Genomic DNA, 19,292 nt, shown 5'->3' on the forward strand with positions numbered 1-19,292 from the left:
TAAACCTCATAAAACACAATAAAAATAAACAAATTTTAAAGTTATTAAGCAACTTAAAAAGCAGGAGTTTACCTGGAGTTTACCTGGAGTTTACCTGGAGTTTACCTGGAGAGAGTTCCGGGGGTCAACGCCCCCGCTTAAAACTTGCTTAAAACTATATAAAATATTTATATAATATATTACAGTTTGTAAAAATGAAAAAATGGAATTATGGAAAATTTCCTAGGGTGCTTAACTGTATGTTTACCGTAGTCACCCCGTGTAGACATGTGAGAAAACTTAACCACCCCTGGTCGCGACAAGTGATTCCTTCGGCCTCACAATCTTATCCATATCTATCCGAGACCAGTATAGATTGGATAGCACCCACAAGTACGGTGCTACAATTTAATTGTGGACTGTATAGATTATATTAGTTTAGCTGAATGAGGGGGGGGGGTAAGATACACCTGGATACATCCATCAAGGAAAAGCATTTATACATAATCCCACCACTTACCAGCTGTTCTCCGGTGGTCACTTGATGTAGCTGGATCACTCATAACCTATCTAATTATAACATACCACAACTGGCCAGCCTAAGGTTGCTATAACTAGAAGGGTTACTTAACTGTGGGTGATTGATACTCCTTATTTCTTCCATTCACTACCTCAGTTTCGATGTCCTGCTACACCGACACGGTTCTCATTCCGGCAGGACGAGGTATCCGTCGGATCGTCCCGGTTAGAAGTCGTGATTCTATAAATCTCCACTATCCCCGTTACGAGAGTCACGCGTTCACTCGGAGCAGGGCGCTCTATTTCACATCCTGCTTTCTCTTAACTCAATGTTATTATCACTGATTACATTACTATTCACAAGACGATTTAACGTCTCATAACTATTATACAAACTAGAGGTCACTCCATTAAGATCTGAGACCGATGAGTGATGATTAAACCAAGGGTAATTTTCTCCAGGACACAGTCCATTGTGACGCGTCAGTCACCCGGTCCTACTCTTATCACACTTTTACCACTCTATTACCGTAGTCCCGTAAATCACGTTCCCTCACTCTCCACCAGGAACAGTTACGACACTTCTTATTATGAAATGAGGCCTATATTAATCCTTAGGCCACCGTGAATGTCAATTTCGTGGTTCCATGTTTTCCCCGCTTCCTCACCACCATTCAAAACAATCCGCCTCTGCCTCCCCCGCACATCCGCGCATGCGCCAAGGGAACTCTTGGTTCTACTCCATTTTCAAATACATTTTGACTCCTATCGGCACATAAAACACCTATTAGGCGCTATAGTTTCGGAAAATTAAAAATTTTCCACACTGCGGCCGGGCGGAAGTCGTTGTTAGACGACTTAAATTGCGTCTTCCTCCAGGAGACGGTTCCAGCCCTCTCTAGATTGCGCTGCTGTTTTCCTAGTGGGTCTTACTACGGTTTCTTCTTGCATTACCCGGTCAGTGTCTTCAATATCACTCGTGTCACTGTCCCTTAGGTTTCCATCTGCACTGGATTGAACACCATTTAATTCCAAGGGAATTAATTTATTAATGGTACGCAAACTTTCTTGACCACGACACAACACTTTGACGTTTCTGACAACACCTTGTGCATCTGGGTATAATGTAACTACCTTGCCCAGAGGCCACAGTGTTCGATGTTGTTCAGTATCAATTAACACAATGTCACCTGGTTGAATGTTCTGTCGGTTTACTGCCTCTGGCGCACCATAAAAGTGTTCACGTAGTGTAAGAAGATATTCTTTACGCCACACATCAGACCAATGAATAATTACCTTATTTAACATTTTGAACTTGTCACTCAACACAGTCACGTTATTATAATCCTCATCACTTCCCTCGGGATTATCTCTATAGATAGGCGCAGCTTCTAACCTTTGTCCACATATTAGGTGAGAGGGAGTAAGTATCTCCGCGTCAGGAGTGTCGCTCATGTATGACAGAGGGCGATTGTTCACTCGATTTTCTGCCTCCACCAACACTGCCCGGAACTCCTCCAAATCAATTCTCTTCCTGTGTAGCACCTTACGAAGACATCTTTTCACTGTACCTATCATTCTTTCGTACAGTCCTCCCTGCCAGGGGGCTCTGGGAGTAATAAATTTCCAGACACACCCTCGCTGGGTCAACAAAGACTGTACATCATCACTCTTATTTAATTCCATCAAGTGTTGAGCACCCGCTACAAAATTGGTGGCATTATCTGAGATCATCAATCTTGGACAGGATCGTCTAGCTGCAAATTTCCGGAACAGCTGTATGAACTGTTCTGCAGACAAGTCCTGAGCCACTTCTAGATGAACAGCCCTAGTAGCTGTACAAGTAAATAGACATACATACACCTTCAAGGGGACACCATCTGAAGTACCTGTCAAAATGATTGGCCCACTATAGTCCACTCCGGTCACATCAAATGGTTTTACCAACTGCACGCGTTCCTTGGGCAATGGTGGAGGACCTGGGTACATGTAGGTTCTGGCATCCACCCGGCGACATATTACACACGACTTGATAACCCCCTTTACACTTTGCCGTCCTTGTGGAATCCAGAAGGTTTCCCGAATACAGTTTAAGGTATCCTGTACCCCACCGTGCATCACGTTATTATGGGCATTAAAGACAATCAAGGTTGTCAGGTGATGAGTTTTGGGCAGCAAGATAGGGTGCTTAGCATATTCCCCCAATTCAGCATTCTGTAACCTGCCTCTGCACCTAATTACATCATCCTCTAAATACAGCCCCAGCTTTTCTATTATTGAGCCTTTCACAATTTTTCCGTCCATCATGAATTTAATCTCATCCCTGTAGGTTTCTTCTTGTACCCTCTGTAGCCAGTATTTCAGGGGATGGGGAAAATTATGTGAGATATTCATCTTACTTATAAATTTAAACACTAACCTGGTCACACTAATCAGCTTAGGTAAGGAAGAATACCTGTTCATATCAATGGCTAAGGAGGGACTACTGACCGGAGCGGTGCTCACCGTAATTTCGACAGGAGCAATATGTGCCTTTTGCACCGGCCAGTTAATTTTGTCCACCAGCCAACTTGGCCCTTTAAACCACGATAAAGCACTCACAAATTTTCCATAAGTCAAGCCTCGAGACAAGAAGTCAGCTGGGTTCTCGTCACCAGGAATGTGATTAAAGGTTAACATATGCTGACCCAAACTGTTGTGTTTCTCCTGCATTTGATGGATTTCAGCGACTCTGTTTTGTACATACACAATCTTACTGTTACCATTACGAATCCATTGTAAGGATACCTCGTTATCAGACCAAATTACGGTGTCGCTGATATTTATCTCTCGCAATTTATTTCTTATATAATTGGCTAATTTGACACCTACATAAATGGCCGTTAATTCCAACTGAGGTAAGGTGCGTGATTTGATTGGAGCCACCTTAGCCTTAGACATAACAAGAGAAAGGGCACTATTACATTGAAGGTAAGCGACTGCTCCATATGCTAATTTCGAAGCATCGCAAAAAATGTGGAGTACATTTTCTCCCTCTTGACTGGCCACATTACGGGGGAACTTCAACATTGGTAATTTTACATATTCCCCTATTAGTTCTTCCCACCTTTCAACAAATTCCTCAGGTAGGGTTTCATCCCAAGCACACTTAAGCTTCCATGCTTCTTGTATGAACAATTTTCCTCTTATGGTAAGTGGGGACACTAAGCCTAGTGGATCGAAGCATTTTGAAACTTCTGCAAGCAAGACTCTCTTGGTTAATTTATTGGGCATGCTGTAGTCATTAGACTTTAACGATAACAAGTCTCCCTCTGTGTCCCAAGTCAGTCCCAGCACATTACTATATTTGGACACTTCAACTCCAGGGTTGTCTTTATTTATTTGAGCTCTTAAGCTGGACGAATTACTGTTCCATTCCCTCAGGGGCATATTTGCACCTTGCATTATTTCATTAGCCCCTGCGTATATGCTCATTAGTTCCTCTTCAGTAGACGTCACCCCCAGGAAATTGTCCACATAAAATTGTTTACCCATTACTCCACTCAGTGGACCACCCGTACGCTTAAGGTGTGCATTTATCGTTGCCTGGAGTAGGAACGGACTGGAGGTAGCACCAAACAATACACTCCTGAAGCGAAAAGTCTTCAGGGGACTAAGTGGGTCACTAGGATTCTCGGGCCATAAGAACCTAGTGCAATCCCGGTCAGCCTCCTGCAGACCCACTCTCAGGAAAGTTTTACTTATGTCTGCCGTAAAGGCATAATTCTTAACCCTGAAGTTTAGTAGTATGTCTCCCAGTTTTTCCGTCAACGACGGACCTGTCATCAAACAGTCATTCAAACTAGGTACACTTTTATTACTCCTGGCACTACAATTAAACACAATCCTCAGAGGAGTGGTCTTAGAATCCTTCTTCACTCCGTGGTGTGGCAAATAGTGACCATAAATCTGGGTTTGCTCGGGAGGTACCTCCTCTATGAATTTATTATTTAACTGCTCATTAATTATATCATCGTAAGCAGTCAACAGTTCTGGTGTCTTGCTCAATTCGTGGAGCTGGGCCTTTAATTGTCCATACGCCATCCGGTAATTAGTTGGTAGGTCTGGATGGTTCAGCTTCCACGGAAGTCTCACCCAGTATTGTCCAGATTCAAATTTAACATCCTTCTGGTATTGTTCTTGAGTAAAGGAATCATCTGGACTTTCTTCATTTACATTGATCCCTATGCTGTCCAATTCCCATAATTTATACACAGGTTCAACTTCATCCTCTATTGAAGTATATTTATACTGGGGTGATACTTCATGAGTAAGACACACCGTAACTGTATTTATGGATTCCTCCAGTCATTCATTATCGGTACGAGGAAGCCTGCCATACATCACGTGACCTCCGGCGGTCCTTAGAAGGGTGACTCCGCATTTCTTTGTCATACCCTTTACAAAGGTGGCATAATGGTCACTACCTATCAAAATATCTATTGGCCCCACCGAATCATTATTTATACCCGAAGGTGCCAAATCTACCTTGCTCGAAAGCCTTTCAGTAGCGTTACCAAGCCCTATTGTAGATATTTTCTCTGGAAGCCTATCCACAATTACGGCATTAATACGTTTTCTCTCATTGCCCAGCCGGACAGTTACATAAACAGTGTCGTATGACTGGGCCTTCTTATTCGAGAGAAAGCCAGATAGCTTGAGTATAGCAGGATCTCCCATTTGTACCTTCATCCCATTAAGGCAGTTACGTTTTATGAAGGTACGTTGTGATCCCTGATCCAGTAATGCTGTTACAGTTTTGGATTTACGCCGTTTATCATTAATCACCACATCCAACACAGGCAAAGCTACCTCAGCTAGGCCATCATTACCGACGTTAGCTGCAATCTTTACGTGGGCTACTGTTGTGTCTGGGTTATTATCACTATCAGTACTATTGTTACCATCATTACGATTAGATCTGCCCTTACACATAGCTATGTGGTGTCTTCCCTTGTTACACTGATAACAATAGTGCAAGTTAGCACGGCAATCCCTTACATTATGATTTCCTAGACACCTGATACATCTAGCAAGCTCTTCCAATCTTTCCACTTTAACATCCCATGAATTATAGGCATTACAGTTCTTAGAGAAATGAGTACCGTTGCAGAAGATACAATCTCTCCTTTCCTTGCCTGACCTCTTATCAACTGGGCTACCCTTATTGTGGTACTTCCTCCTCTTGCTTGGAGGTGGAGAACCACTATAACTGGCACCTGTCACTTGATACGTGCCTACGTAACCCCGTGTAGTAGGTGGCTTAGGATTATTGATATTAGGATAAGGTTTCCCTTTGTGGAACTTGGCAGGTGCACTGGGGTCTGTAGACGTGGTATTCCTAGAGGTAATGGGTTGGCTGGTCTGCAGTTGGACAATTAGCTCTTGCAGTCCCACTCTCATTTCTTCCAACCTGAAGTAACCCTTGTGATATCTGTTAGATAACCACTCTATGGTCTTGTGGTTCAATTTATTCTGAATCAAGGCACTCAACAACCACTCTGCTCCCTCCAGATCATATTTATTACTCAAGGTCTTAAGAGTGCTTTCTAGTTTGATCCTAAATTGCTGTAAACTGTTGCGGTTGTGATCTGGAGTCTTCAAATTAGCCAAATTAGCTACTAGGTCCAGCCTACTTTGCTCCAAGTTGCCGTAAGTGACCTCCAACAAGTCAACTGCCTCACTATAGGAGTCGTCTACATTTGGGAATGCTTGTATGAGAACATGCGCATCTCCCCTTACCTGTCCCTTTAAATAGCATAATTTGGTAACACTTGCAAGATCACTCCTATCATGTACGACTGCTTTGAAGATAGACCAAAACTCCTCCCAGTGTTCTCCCGGATTAAACACAGGCATACATAATTCTGGGAGTTTTGGTAGATGCCTCTGACTTTCCTTACTAGGTTGACCAACAACATTGTTTACACCCTTTACCTTCTCCAAAGCCTTAGTTTTGCAGGACACAATGTTGTCCTCCACTTCATAATGTTGATCTAGCAGTCGCTCCCTTTCAGCATCATCTGCACAGTTCTCTAGCAGCTCTTTTTCATAGTCTTTAAACCACAATCTATATGACTCATGCCTATTTCCTAAGGCTTCTAGGTGTAGCTTTAATTCATCAGGGTTTACCGTTTCTTGTTTCATTAACTCCATACACTTCTTGTATGATTTAGTAACATGACCCTTCCGAGCTTGTAGTGATGCTTTCTTTGCTTTGGCATCCATGGACTTGCCAGTCGCACTAACTTCCTCAGACCCAGCCATGGTTAGGGAATTAATAATCACCCATTATACTACTTAAGTAGACGCTTTATAAGAGTAATTCTTGCACTTTACTCTTGTATAAATCCTAGCCACCCATGTGCTAGCAATTTATTGGGCTAATTATCATCCACCACACGATCGATTAAACTTGTGTACCCTATACCCACTTCCTTCAATCAGTCACTTAATTATTAAGTAATTAATTCAATTAATTTTTTCACTGATTGCATCCGGTTCAGGAAGGACCAGCGGGCAGATATGGAAAATTTCCTAGGGTGCTTAACTGTATGTTTACCGTAGTCACCCCGTGTAGACATGTGAGAAAACTTAACCACCCCTGGTCGCGACAAGTGATTCCTTTGGCCTCACAATCTTATCCATATCTATCCGAGACCAGTATAGATTGGATAGCACCCACAAGTACGGTGCTACAATTTAATTGTGGACTGTATAGATTATATTAGTTTAGCTGAATGAGGGGGGGGGGGTAAGATACACCTGGATACATCCATCAAGGAAAAGCATTTATACATAATCCCACCACTTACCAGCTGTTCTCCGGTGGTCACTTGATGTAGCTGGATCACTCATAACCTATCTAATTATAACATACCACAACTGGCCAGCCTAAGGTTGCTATAACTAGAAGGGTTACTTAACTGTGGGTGATTGATACTCCTTATTTCTTCCATTCACTACCTCAGTTTCGATGTCCTGCTACACCGACACGGTTCTCATTCCGGCAGGACGAGGTATCCGTCGGATCGTCCCGGTTAGAAGTCGTGATTCTATAAATCTCCACTATCCCCGTTACGAGAGTCACACGTTCACTCGGAGCAGGGCGCTCTATTTCACATCCTGCTTTCTCTTAACTCAATGTTATTATCACTGATTACATTACTATTCACAAGACGATTTAACGTCTCATAACTATTATACAAACTAGAGGTCACTCCATTAAGATCTGAGACCGATGAGTGATGATTAAACCAAGGGTAATTTTCTCCAGGACACAGTCCATTGTGACGCGTCAGTCACCCGGTCCTACTCTTATCACACTTTTACCACTCTATTACCGTAGTCCCGTAAATCACGTTCCCTCACTCTCCACCAGGAACAGTTACGACACTTCTTATTATGAAATGAGGCCTATATTAATCCTTAGGCCACCGTGAATGTCAATTTCGTGGTTCCATGTTTTCCCCGCTTCCTCACCACCATTCAAAACAATCCGCCTCTGCCTCCCCCGCACATCCGCGCATGCGCCAAGGGAACTCTTGGTTCTACTCCATTTTCAAATACATTTTGACTCCTATCGGCGCATAAAACACCTATTAGGCGCTATAGTTTCGGAAAATTAAAAATTTTCCACAGGAATTATAAAAACTTTAATATGCTTTCAGAAGTTCTTGTACTTTTATTTCTTTATTATTATTATTTTTGAAACCTTATAGGTTATAATCTTATATTTTATAAAGGTCATCTTTTTATTTTTTTTAGTTATTACTATCAGGAACCATTTTATTATTAACAGATGGATCGATTCTTCTTCTGATGATGACCAGAGCTTTGGTAAGATGGGTAAGGAAGAAGGATGGGTAAGATGGGTAAGGAAGAAGGATGGGTAAGGATGGAAATATTGGAAAAGGGTGGGAGGGGGGGAGAGAGGTAGGATATAAAAGGTAAGTGGCCCAACCACTTTGGTGCAATTTAAAAAGTGTATGTGAATTAATAAGATATTCTTTAAGAGGTATAATACTAACCCATCAGAGTCACATAGATATAATAGGTATATAACTACATGACTCTGAATTGGTAGTAATTATACAAGTTGCATTTTTTTTTTGATTGCACAACGGATATTTATACGACATAAAAGGCAATAATTTTCTGGCCGGTTTATACGTTCGTGACCCAAAACGGCGAGTGATGACCAAGGCAAGGTGGCCCGTAAAAGAAACACTCATCATTCACTCCATCACTGTCTTGATGGAGGGGAGCAGCGCTGTATAGCCCTTGTGGCTTAGCGCTTCTTTTTGAGTATAATAATAATAATAATAATTGACAGAGGGGTGCTTTACACTAGTTATAAAACTGAAACAATAACTCCCTCTCTTTCAGAGTGCAGATACTGTACTTGAGCATTGATGAACCTCTGTAGATGAGTTGATGCTGGGGTAGATGAGTTGATGCTGGGGTAGATGAGTTGATGCTGGGGTAGATGAGTTGATGCTGGGGTAGATGAGTTGATGCTGGGGTAGATGAGTTGATGCTGGGGTAGATGAGTTGATGCTGGGGTAGATGAGTTGATGCTGGGGTAGATGAGTTGATACTGGGTTAGATGAGTTGATGCTGGGGTAGATGAGTTGATGCTGGGGTAGATGAGTTGATGCTGGGGTAGATGAGTTGATGCTGGGGTAGATGAGTTGATGCTGGGTTAGATGAGTTGATGCTGGGGTAGATGAGTTGATGCTGGGGTAGATGAGTTGATGCTGGGGTAGATCAGTGGATCCTGGGGTAGATCAGTGGATGCTGGGGTAGATCAGTGGATGCTGGGGTAGATCAGTGAATGCTGGGGTAGATCAGTGGGTGCTGGGGTAGATCAGTGAATGCTGGGGTAGATCAGTGGCTCCTAGGGTAGATCAGTGATGCTGGGGAAGATCAGTGGATGGTGGGTTAGATCAGTGGATCCTGGGGTAGATCAGTGATGCTGGGGTAGATCATTAGATCCTGGGATAGATCAGTGGATCCTGGGGTAGATCAGTGGATGTTGGGGTAGATCATTGGATCCTGGGCTAGATCAGTGGATGCTGGGGTGGATCCTGGGGTAGATCAGTGAATGTTGGGGTAGATCAGTGAATGCTGGGGTAGATCAGTGAATCCTGGGGTAGACCAGTGGATGATGGGGTAGATCTGTGGATGCTGGGGTAGATCAGTGGATCCTGGGGTAGATGAGGGGATGCTGGGGTAGATCAGTTGATCCTGGGGTAGATCAGGGGATGCTGGGATAGATCTGTGGATCCTGGGGTAGATCAGTGATGCTGGGGTAGATCAGTGGACCCTGGGGTAGATGAGGGGATGCTGGGGTAGCTCAGTGGACACTGGGGAATATCAGAGGATCCTGGGGTAGATCAGTGGATGCTGGGGTAGATCAGTGAATGCTGGGGTAGATCAGTGAATGATGGGGTAGATCAGTGGGTGCTGGGGTAGATCAGTGAATGCTGGGGTAGATCTGTGGCTCCTAGGGTAGATCAGTGATGCTGGGGAAGATCAGTGGATGGTGGGTTAGATCAGTGGATCCTGGGGTAGATCAGTGATGCTGGGGTAGATCATTAGATCCTGGGATAGATCAGTGGATCCTGGGGTAGATCAGTGGATGTTGGGGTAGATCATTGGATCCTGGGATTGATCAGTGGATGCTGGGGTGGATCCTGGGGTAGATCAGTCAATGCTGGGGTAGATCAGTGAATGCTGGGGTAGATCAGTGAATCCTGGGGTAGACCAGTGGATGATGGGGTAGATCTGTGGATGCTGGGGTAGATCAGTGGATCCTGGGGTAGATGAGGGGATGCTGGGGTAGATCAGTTGATCCTGGGGTAGATCAGGGGATGCTGGGATAGATCTGTGGATCCTGGGGTAGATCAGTGATGCTGGGGTAGATCAGTGGACCCTGGGGTAGATGAGGGGATGCTGGGGTAGCTCAGTGGACACTGGGGAATATCAGAGGATCCTGGGGTAGATCAGTTAATGGTGGAGTAGATCAGTAAATGTTGTGTTAGATCAGTGGATACTGGGGTAGATCAATGGATGGTAGGTAGATCAGTGGATGCTGGGGTAGATCAGTGGATGCTGGGGTAGATCAGCAGATGCAGGGGTAGATGAGTGGATGCTGGGGTAGATCACTGAATACTGGAGTAGATAAGCAGATGCAGAGGTAGATCAGTAGATGTTGGGGTAGATCAGAGGATTCTGGGGTAGATCAGTGAATGCTGGGGTATATCAGTGGATACTGGGGTAGATTAGCGGATGCTGTGGTAGTTCAGTGGATGCTGGGGTAGATTAGTGGATACTGTGGTAGTTCAGTGGATGCTGGGGTAGATTAGTGGATACTGTGGTAGTTCAGTGGATGCACCAGTGATAGACCAGTTGATGTTGCAGGAGTGGCTCCATGGCCTGGCTGGCAAAGGTCGTGCTGAGGGTCCGGGTTCGATTCCCGGCCGGGAAGAAACATGTCGATGTGTTTCGTTACAACTGTTGTCCTGATCACTTAACAAGTAGGTACCTGGGTGTTAGCGGACTGGTGTGGGTCACATCCAGGGTGTTAGTGGACTGGCGTGGGTTGCATCCTGGGTGTTAGTAGACTTGTGCATTTCACATCCTGGGTGTTAGTAGACTGGTGTGGGTCGCATCCTGAGTGTTTGTGGACTGATGTTGGTCACATTCTGGGTTTTAGTGGACTGATGTGGGTTGTATCCTGTGTGTTAGTGGACTGGTTTGGGTCACATCCTGGGTGCTAGTGGAATGGTTTGGGTCACATCTGGGATAAAATTTACCTAATTTGGCAGAAATGCTTTGCATGACAAGCGACTTTCCATGTAGTAGTATGTCATTGATGTCAGCAATGATCTGAATACCTTGTACATGTACTTGTAGTAAATTAAGATATTATTATTATTGTGGATAATTTGATGCAATTTTCCCAAATGTTATACTGTTCAAATTTTACAATGTGAATATATATAATTAATGTGTTGCTCTTTGTCTAAAGTATAAGTGAAGGGGAACCAAGGAGGAGGGGTTTTGGCACATGCTCGAGGGGACACATGGGCAGCGGCAGTCGCATGGGTATACTCAAATGACGTGGGTGTCTTGCTAGATTTGAACAAGGGATTTCACAATTACAAAGGATGAAAGTTTACTTAGAGACATCACTTCACAATATGGACTGTGGTAATGGTTCCTGGGGGATAATGTGAGACATCAAGTACAGGAAACCACTATAATTGGGTGGTAAATATGGTATATAGTGAGGGATGCCAAACTGGGAACAACGCAACGCCCCATGATGAGTGTATGGTGGGGAAAATACCCGTCGGTTCAATAACCACTCATCGGGCTCAGATCTTAATTGGGCAACTTCTAATGAGTGTAAATTAATGGGACATTAAGTCACCTTGTGAATTGTGGAGGAATTAGTGATAATAACTTTAAATTAAGGGAAAGAGTGAAGTGATATGAGTTGCCATTCCCCGAGTGATTTCATGTTATCCTCAAGTCCCTAAATTGGGACAAACCAAGTGATATCATAGTCCTTCTGGAAGAAGAAAAACATTGACGTAGCTGGATATCGAAATCAGAGGATTATATGAGTAACGACAAAGAATGCTGTCTCCTCATTCACAGTTAAGTAATCCTTATTATATCAGACTAATAACTGGCCAATTAGGCGTTATAATAGGACAGGTGCTATGGATACTCTTACGACCTCCAGTGACCACCAATGAAATTGGGTACCTGGAGTTTACCTGGAGAGAGTTCCGGGGGTCAACGCCCCCGCGGCCCGGTCTGAGACCAGGCCTCCTGGTGGATCAGAGCCTGATCAACCAGGCTGTTGCTGCTGGCTGCACGCAAACCAACATACGAGCCACAGCCCGGCTGATCCGGAACTGACTTTAGGTGCTTGTCCAGTGCCAGCTTGAAGACTGCCAGGGGTCTGTTGGTAATCCCCCTTATGTGTGCTGGGAGGCAGTTGAACAGTCTCGGGCCCCTGACACTTATTGTATGGTCTCTTAACGTGCTAGTGACACCCCTGCTTTTCATTGGGGGGATGGTGCATCGTCTGCCAAGTCTTTTGCTTTCGTAGTGGGTGATTTTCGTGTGCAAGTTCGGTACTAGTCCCTCTAGGATTTTCCAGGTGTATATAATCATGTATCTCTCCCTCCTGCGTTCCAGGGAATACAGGTTTAGGAACCTCAAGCGCTCCCAATAATTGAGGTGTTTTATCTCCGTTATCCGCGCCGTGAAAGTTCTCTGTACCTTTTCTAGGTCGGCAATTTCACCTGCCTTGAAAGGTGCTGTTAGTGTGCAGCAATATTCCAGCCTAGATAGAACAAGTGACCTGAAGAGTGTCATCATGGGCTTGGCCTCCCTAGTTTTGAAGGTTCTCATTATCCATCCTGTCATTTTTCTAGCAGATGCGATTGATACAATGTTATGGTCCTTGAAGGTGAGATCCTCCGACATGATCACTCCCAGGTCTTTGACGTTGGTGTTTCGCTCTATTTTGTGGCCAGAATTTGTTTTGTACTCTGATGAAGATTTAATTTCCTCATGTTTACCATATCTGAGTAATTGAAATTTCTCATCGTTGAACTTCATATTGTTTTCTGCAGCCCACTGAAAGATTTGGTTGATGTCTGCCTGGAGCTTTGCAGTGTCTGCAATGGAAGACACTGTCATGCAGATTCGGGTGTCATCTGCAAAGGAAGACACGGTGCTGTGGCTGACATCCTTGTCTATGTCGGATATAAGGATGAGGAACAAGATGGGAGCGAGTACTGTGCCTTGTGGAACAGAGCTTTTCACCGTAGCTGCCTCGGACTTTACTCTGTTGACGACTACTCTCTGTGTTCTGTTAGTGAGGAAATTATAGATCCATCGACCGACTTTTCCTGTTATTCCTTTAGCACGCATTTTGTGCGCTATTACGCCATGGTCACACTTGTCGAAGGCTTTTGCAAAGTCTGTATATATTACATCTGCATTCTTTTTGTCTTCTAGTGCATTTAGGACCTTGTCGTAGTGGTCCAATAGTTGAGACAGACAGGAGCGACCTGTTCTAAACCCATGTTGCCCTGGGTTGTGTAACTGATGGGTTTCTAGATGCGTGGTGATCTTGCTTCTTAGGACCCTTTCAAAGATTTTTATGATATGGGATGTTAGTGCTATTGGTCTGTAGTTCTTTGCTGTTGCTTTACTGCCCCCTTTGTGGAGTGGGGCTATGTCTGTTGTTTTTAGTAACTGTGGGACGACCCCCGTGTCCATGCTCCCTCTCCATAGGATGGAAAAGGCTCGTGATAGGGGCTTCTTGCAGTTCTTGATGAACACAGAGTTCCATGAGTCTGGCCCTGGGGCAGAGTGCATGGGCATGTCATTTATCGCCTGTTCGAAGTCATTTGGCGTCAGGATAACATCGGATAGGCTTGTGTTAATCAAATTTTGTGGCTCTCTCATAAAAAATTCATTTTGATCTTCGACTCTCAGTCTGGTTAGCGGCTTGCTAAAAACTGAGTCATATTGGGACTTGAGTAGCTCACTCATTTCCTTGCTGTCATCTGTGTAGGACCCATCTTGTTTAAGTAGGGGCCCAATACTGGACGTTGTTCTCGATTTTGATTTGGCATAGGAGAAGAAATACTTTGGGTTTCTTTCGATTTCATTTATGGCTTTTAGTTCTTCCCGCGATTCCTGACTCCTAAAGGATTCTTTTAGCTTAAGTTCGATGCTTGCTATTTCTCTGACCAGTGTCTCCCTACGCATTTCAGATATATTGACCTCTTTTAGCCGCTCTGTTATTCTTTTCCGTCGCCTGTAAAGGGAGCGCCTGTCTCTTTCTGTTTTACATCTACTCCTCCTTTTTCTTAGAGGAATAAGCCTTGTGCATACATCGAGTGCTACCGAGTTAATCTGTTCTAGGCATAAGTTGGGGTCTGTGTTGCTTAGTATATCTTCCCAGCTTATATCGGTTAGGACTTGGTTTACTTGGTCCCACTTTATGTTTTTGTTATTGAAGTTGAATTTGGTGAATGCTCCCTCGTGACTAATCTCCTTATGTCGGTCTGGGGCTCCGCGCATACATGACTGAACCTCAATTATGTTGTGATCTGAGTATATTGTTTTTGATATGGTGATATTTCTTATCAGATCATCATTGTTAGTGAAGATGAGGTCTAGTGTATTCTCCAGTCTAGTAGGCTCTATTATTTGCTGGTTTAAATTGAATTTTGTGCAGAGATTTAAAAGCTCGCGTGAGTGTGAGTTTTCATCAGAGCTGCCTCCTGGTGTTATTACTGCAACAATATTATTTGCTATATTCCTCCATTTTAGGTGCCTTAAGTTGAAATCCCCCAGGAGCAAGATATTGGGTGCAGGAGCTGGGAGATTTTCCAGACAGTGGTCAATTTTTAACAGCTGTTCCTGGAATTGCTGGGATGTTGCATCCGGAGGCTTGTAGACTATCACAATGACTAGGTTTTGGTTCTCGACCTTTACTGCTAAAACTTCCACTACATCATTTGAGGCATTTAGCAGTTCTGTGCAAACAAGTGACTCTGCAATGTACAGGCCAAGTGGTGGTCTTATAATGTTGACACGTGTAACCCCTTCCCCCCTTTTCTAATTGGTCTGATTTATCCTTACAGTCCAAAACTAATTGTAGCGCCATACCTATTTGTGCTATCGAACTCTAATTTGTAATACTGGTCCAGTATAGATGTGCTCATTGCATGTTGTATCGGAGGGAGATGCTTGGGGCGACCAGTTAGTTAATTTAACATGTTTATTATGCATCCCATACCCATCCTGTGGGCGGTAGTCAAAAAATTACAGAGGTACATAATGGGTTCAGGGACTGGGCCCCAAAGTTTTGATAGAACAAGTTACAAAGATAATGTATATTTGCTGCCTGACTGCAGTGGAGTGTGGTTGTACTTTGCACTCCTCTGCTGTCTATTCAGGTGAGCCACATTGATTCAAAATGGCGCTCAGTCTGAGACATCATGTCAACACCGTTTGGATTGAGCTACTCTGTGGGGTGTTATCACCTACTTCTGCATAAGTGTTACTCCTACCATCATTCGGAAGGCATATGGAATCCTGGACGAGGAGGTGTACGGTGTTGCACTGAATTGGGTGTACAGGATTTTTGTGAGACTGAACTCAGCCACAGTGTGTCTCGTTTTCAGGACATCACTATCACTGCTACACTGGCTGTACAAATGAGGATGATAGACACCTCATGTCATTTCACGTAGGTCAAGCTCTGCAATGTCCCATTTGAGGTGGATGAAGCAGACATCCAAAGTGTCTTTGAAGCTTATGGGATGGTGCATATGGCCCAACAAGGAAAGTGGGTATCTGGTGCTTACGTGGGCTGCCCGGAAAGCACCTTAGCCTGAAGATGACTCTGCAGCACCCATCCTGTCCTATGTAGTTTTGAAGGACTTCAAAACACAGGTTATGGTGTCATACGCTGGACAGCAGCGTACATGCCACCACTCTGGGGTGTACAATCACATGGCAGTGGTGTGTGAGAAGCAGAGATGGGCGCATGGATCGGTAAGTGAAGCACCTATTCATGAGATGGAGGTGGTAGTTGAGGGCTCACGGGGCACAGGAGGGCAAGGTCGTCTGTGGAGTGAAGTGGTTGAGGAGACCCCTGGCTGAGTCAGGCAAGCGCGAGTTGTGTGAAAACTTAACAGGCCCCACGATTTTATAAGTGGCAATTGAAGAGGCACAGATACAGGCCGAGGTGCAGACAATTGAGAAGAAACTAGTTACAGTGCTGCAGACCTTGTCCCAGCCTGCTGGGGAGGTGTGTGCACCTCAGCTAGAGGTGGAATTGGAGAGGCCCACTGTGGTGAGTGTGAGGTGGGACCACTTTGAGCAGCCTGTGACTATCAGTGAGCCTGAGACGACAGCCTGCACAATGGAACATCGTCAGGTGGGGGTGGAGGTGCATTGTGTGGCCTCCCAGCACAATGGCATGGAGGAAGTTCTTATAAGGAAGTGGGCCACCACATCGGATTTGGATAATGTTCTCTGACACTGGCGCAGTGGCCCGGGAAGAAGTCCTGGATGGAAGGGACTTGTTGTGGCAGCCAAGGCCGGCAACACCAGAATTCAGGAAAGTGGTGAGAGGAAGAAAAAGGGAGCCCAGAGCCCTGGTGGGGGTGGGAAAAGTGTTGACAGGAGGCTGGGTTGGAAGCATTAAGAAGGCGTCTGGTGTATGACAGTAAATGTTAATGGGTTGTGTAACAGTGTGAAGAGAGAGTGATTTCGAATGTTTTTGGCCAAATATACGGTGGATGTGTTTATTCAAAAACACAATTTTAGGTAAGCTGAGAATCCCAGGATACGAATTGGTAAGTGTCTCCTGGAACAGGAAGACATCAACCTTATCCTAAACTGCAGCTTCAATCACTAATTGAATTTTCTGCTGCAGCCCGCAAATGTTCCACTGGAGGATCTTCAAGGGCCGCAGAGGTGGCTCACTGATTCCATCTCTGCCTGGGACTCGTCGTCCGTTGTTGGTGACTCCGGGGCCTCTTCCATCACAGACTGGAAGGACTCCTGGATGATGGCTTCAAGTTCCATTGAGTCCTTCCTGTCCAGTAGGACCACGCCCAGCATCCACAACAGGAGTTGTCTGCAGGTGCCCCTGTCCTCTGCCGATGTCAGCAGGTGACAGAGGAGCGCTGAGATGACCCCGATGGTTTTCTTCAGTCGAGCGGGGAATGAGTCTACCATTACCTCTGTAGGCGTTGAGCTGTTTTAGTTTAATATGTTTATTATGCACCCCATACCCATCCTGTGGGCGGTAAGCTGGACAACTCGTCGAGTCGGGGCTGAGTCAATGGGTATGTCTGGGTGGCTGTCGACACTGCAACAGCCTGTCCTTGGGAAGAGGCCTGCTGACGGGATGGCAAGGAATGATAGTGCCCAGCTGGGACCTGCTGGGCAGTGTTCCTGGCCTGTGGCTGTTTTTCCCATTGATTCTGTCTTCTTGGCCACCGTGCCGTCTGACCTGGCAGTTGACCGCGCTGATGCAAGCCAGTGCCTGCCCCCTAATGCCCCAGCTGAAAGTCCAGTGCCGGGAACTCGCTGGTATTGCCCTCCTGCGGTATCCGGGGCACTGCAGCTGGAGCCCATACTGAATGTTGCTGGGTGGTTCCAAGGCTTGGTGGCGTCGGGGCTGCCGGGTTGTTCCGATGACGAACCTCTGATGCCAGTGCTGCACCATTGCAGGACAGCTCCAGTTCCAGGCATGGTGCCTCTTTGAGCAGTTGGCACACTTGGGCTCCGGCGGAAGGGCTTCGCCGGTCAGCTGTTTGAGGATTGCAATGCAGTCCTTCGAGTCTTGTGCCTTGCTGCACACACCACTTTGGGTTTATTTATGAGATATAAGTGATTTTTATTGTTTCCCGTATATAGTACATCGTTTTCTGTAGTGCTACAAGAGGTAACATAGAAAACTTGTCTCTTATAGGGAGGGTCTGATGTAATTATTTCATCAAGGTCAGCCACCACCTCCGGGTATAATATACAAATATTATTATTTTTGCTGACTTTCTTATGCATTTAGCCATGTTATATTATGAATACTATCACTATTGAATAAATGATATAAGCAGAAAAGGATATTAGCAATTATAGCGTCAGTATAAGACATCTTGTGAGCGATGATAAGATTGTTGTTACTGCAACTGGATATTGCACCATCATGCAAGCTCCTCCCACCTCTGATGTAAACTGAATCGACACCATGCCTAACCCTTCTAGGGTAGGGTAGGTGCCTGAGCCCGAGCTTACAGGTCACAAGACTGTCGTTCCCATTAGTCACAGCACATTACACAGCATTGGAAAATAAGGAATATCCACTAGGAATTTTTATTGACCTAAGAAAAGCTTTTGACACAGTAAACCACCAAATCCTACTCCACAAACTTGACCACTACGGTATAAGAGGCCATGCGCTTGCTTATTTCAAATCTTACATTACTAATAGGTATCAGTACGTCACCATTAAAGACACAGCATCAGCAACACGGCCACTTGATACTGGAGTTCCGCAGGGAAGTGTCCTTGGTCCCCTGCTCTTCCTCATATACATCAATGACCTTCCAAACGTATCCCAACACCTGAAACCCATTCTCTTTGCTGATGACACGACTTATGTCATCTCTCACCCTAATCTTGCCACCCTCAACACCATTGTGAATGAGGAGCTGATTAAAATATCGACTTGGATGACAGCCAATAAACTTACGCTTAACACTGACAAAACTTACTATATTATGTTTGGTAGCAGAGCAGGAGATGCACAAATTAACATTAAGATTGACAACACTCTAATTACCAGAAATAATGGGGGAAAATTCCTAGGCTTATACCTTGACAACAACCTGAATTTCAGCACCCATATCCAGCATATAGCCAAAAAAGTATCCAAAACGGTTGGGATCCTCTCCAAGATACGATACTACGTGCCGCAAAATGCCCTTCTCACACTATACCACTCATTTATCCATACCTCACCTATACTATTTGTGCTTGGGGATCAACTGCAGCAACACACCTAAAGCCAATAATAACCCAACAAAAAGCTGCAGTAAGAATAATCACTAAATCCCATCCCTGGCAGCACACCCCCCCACTCTTCAAAGATCTAAACTTACTCCCAGTTCAGTACATCCACACTTACTACTGTG

Source organism: Cherax quadricarinatus, chromosome 98, assembly GCF_038502225.1.
Source record: "Cherax quadricarinatus isolate ZL_2023a chromosome 98, ASM3850222v1, whole genome shotgun sequence".
In the NCBI taxonomy this organism is placed as follows: domain Eukaryota; kingdom Metazoa; phylum Arthropoda; class Malacostraca; order Decapoda; family Parastacidae; genus Cherax; species Cherax quadricarinatus.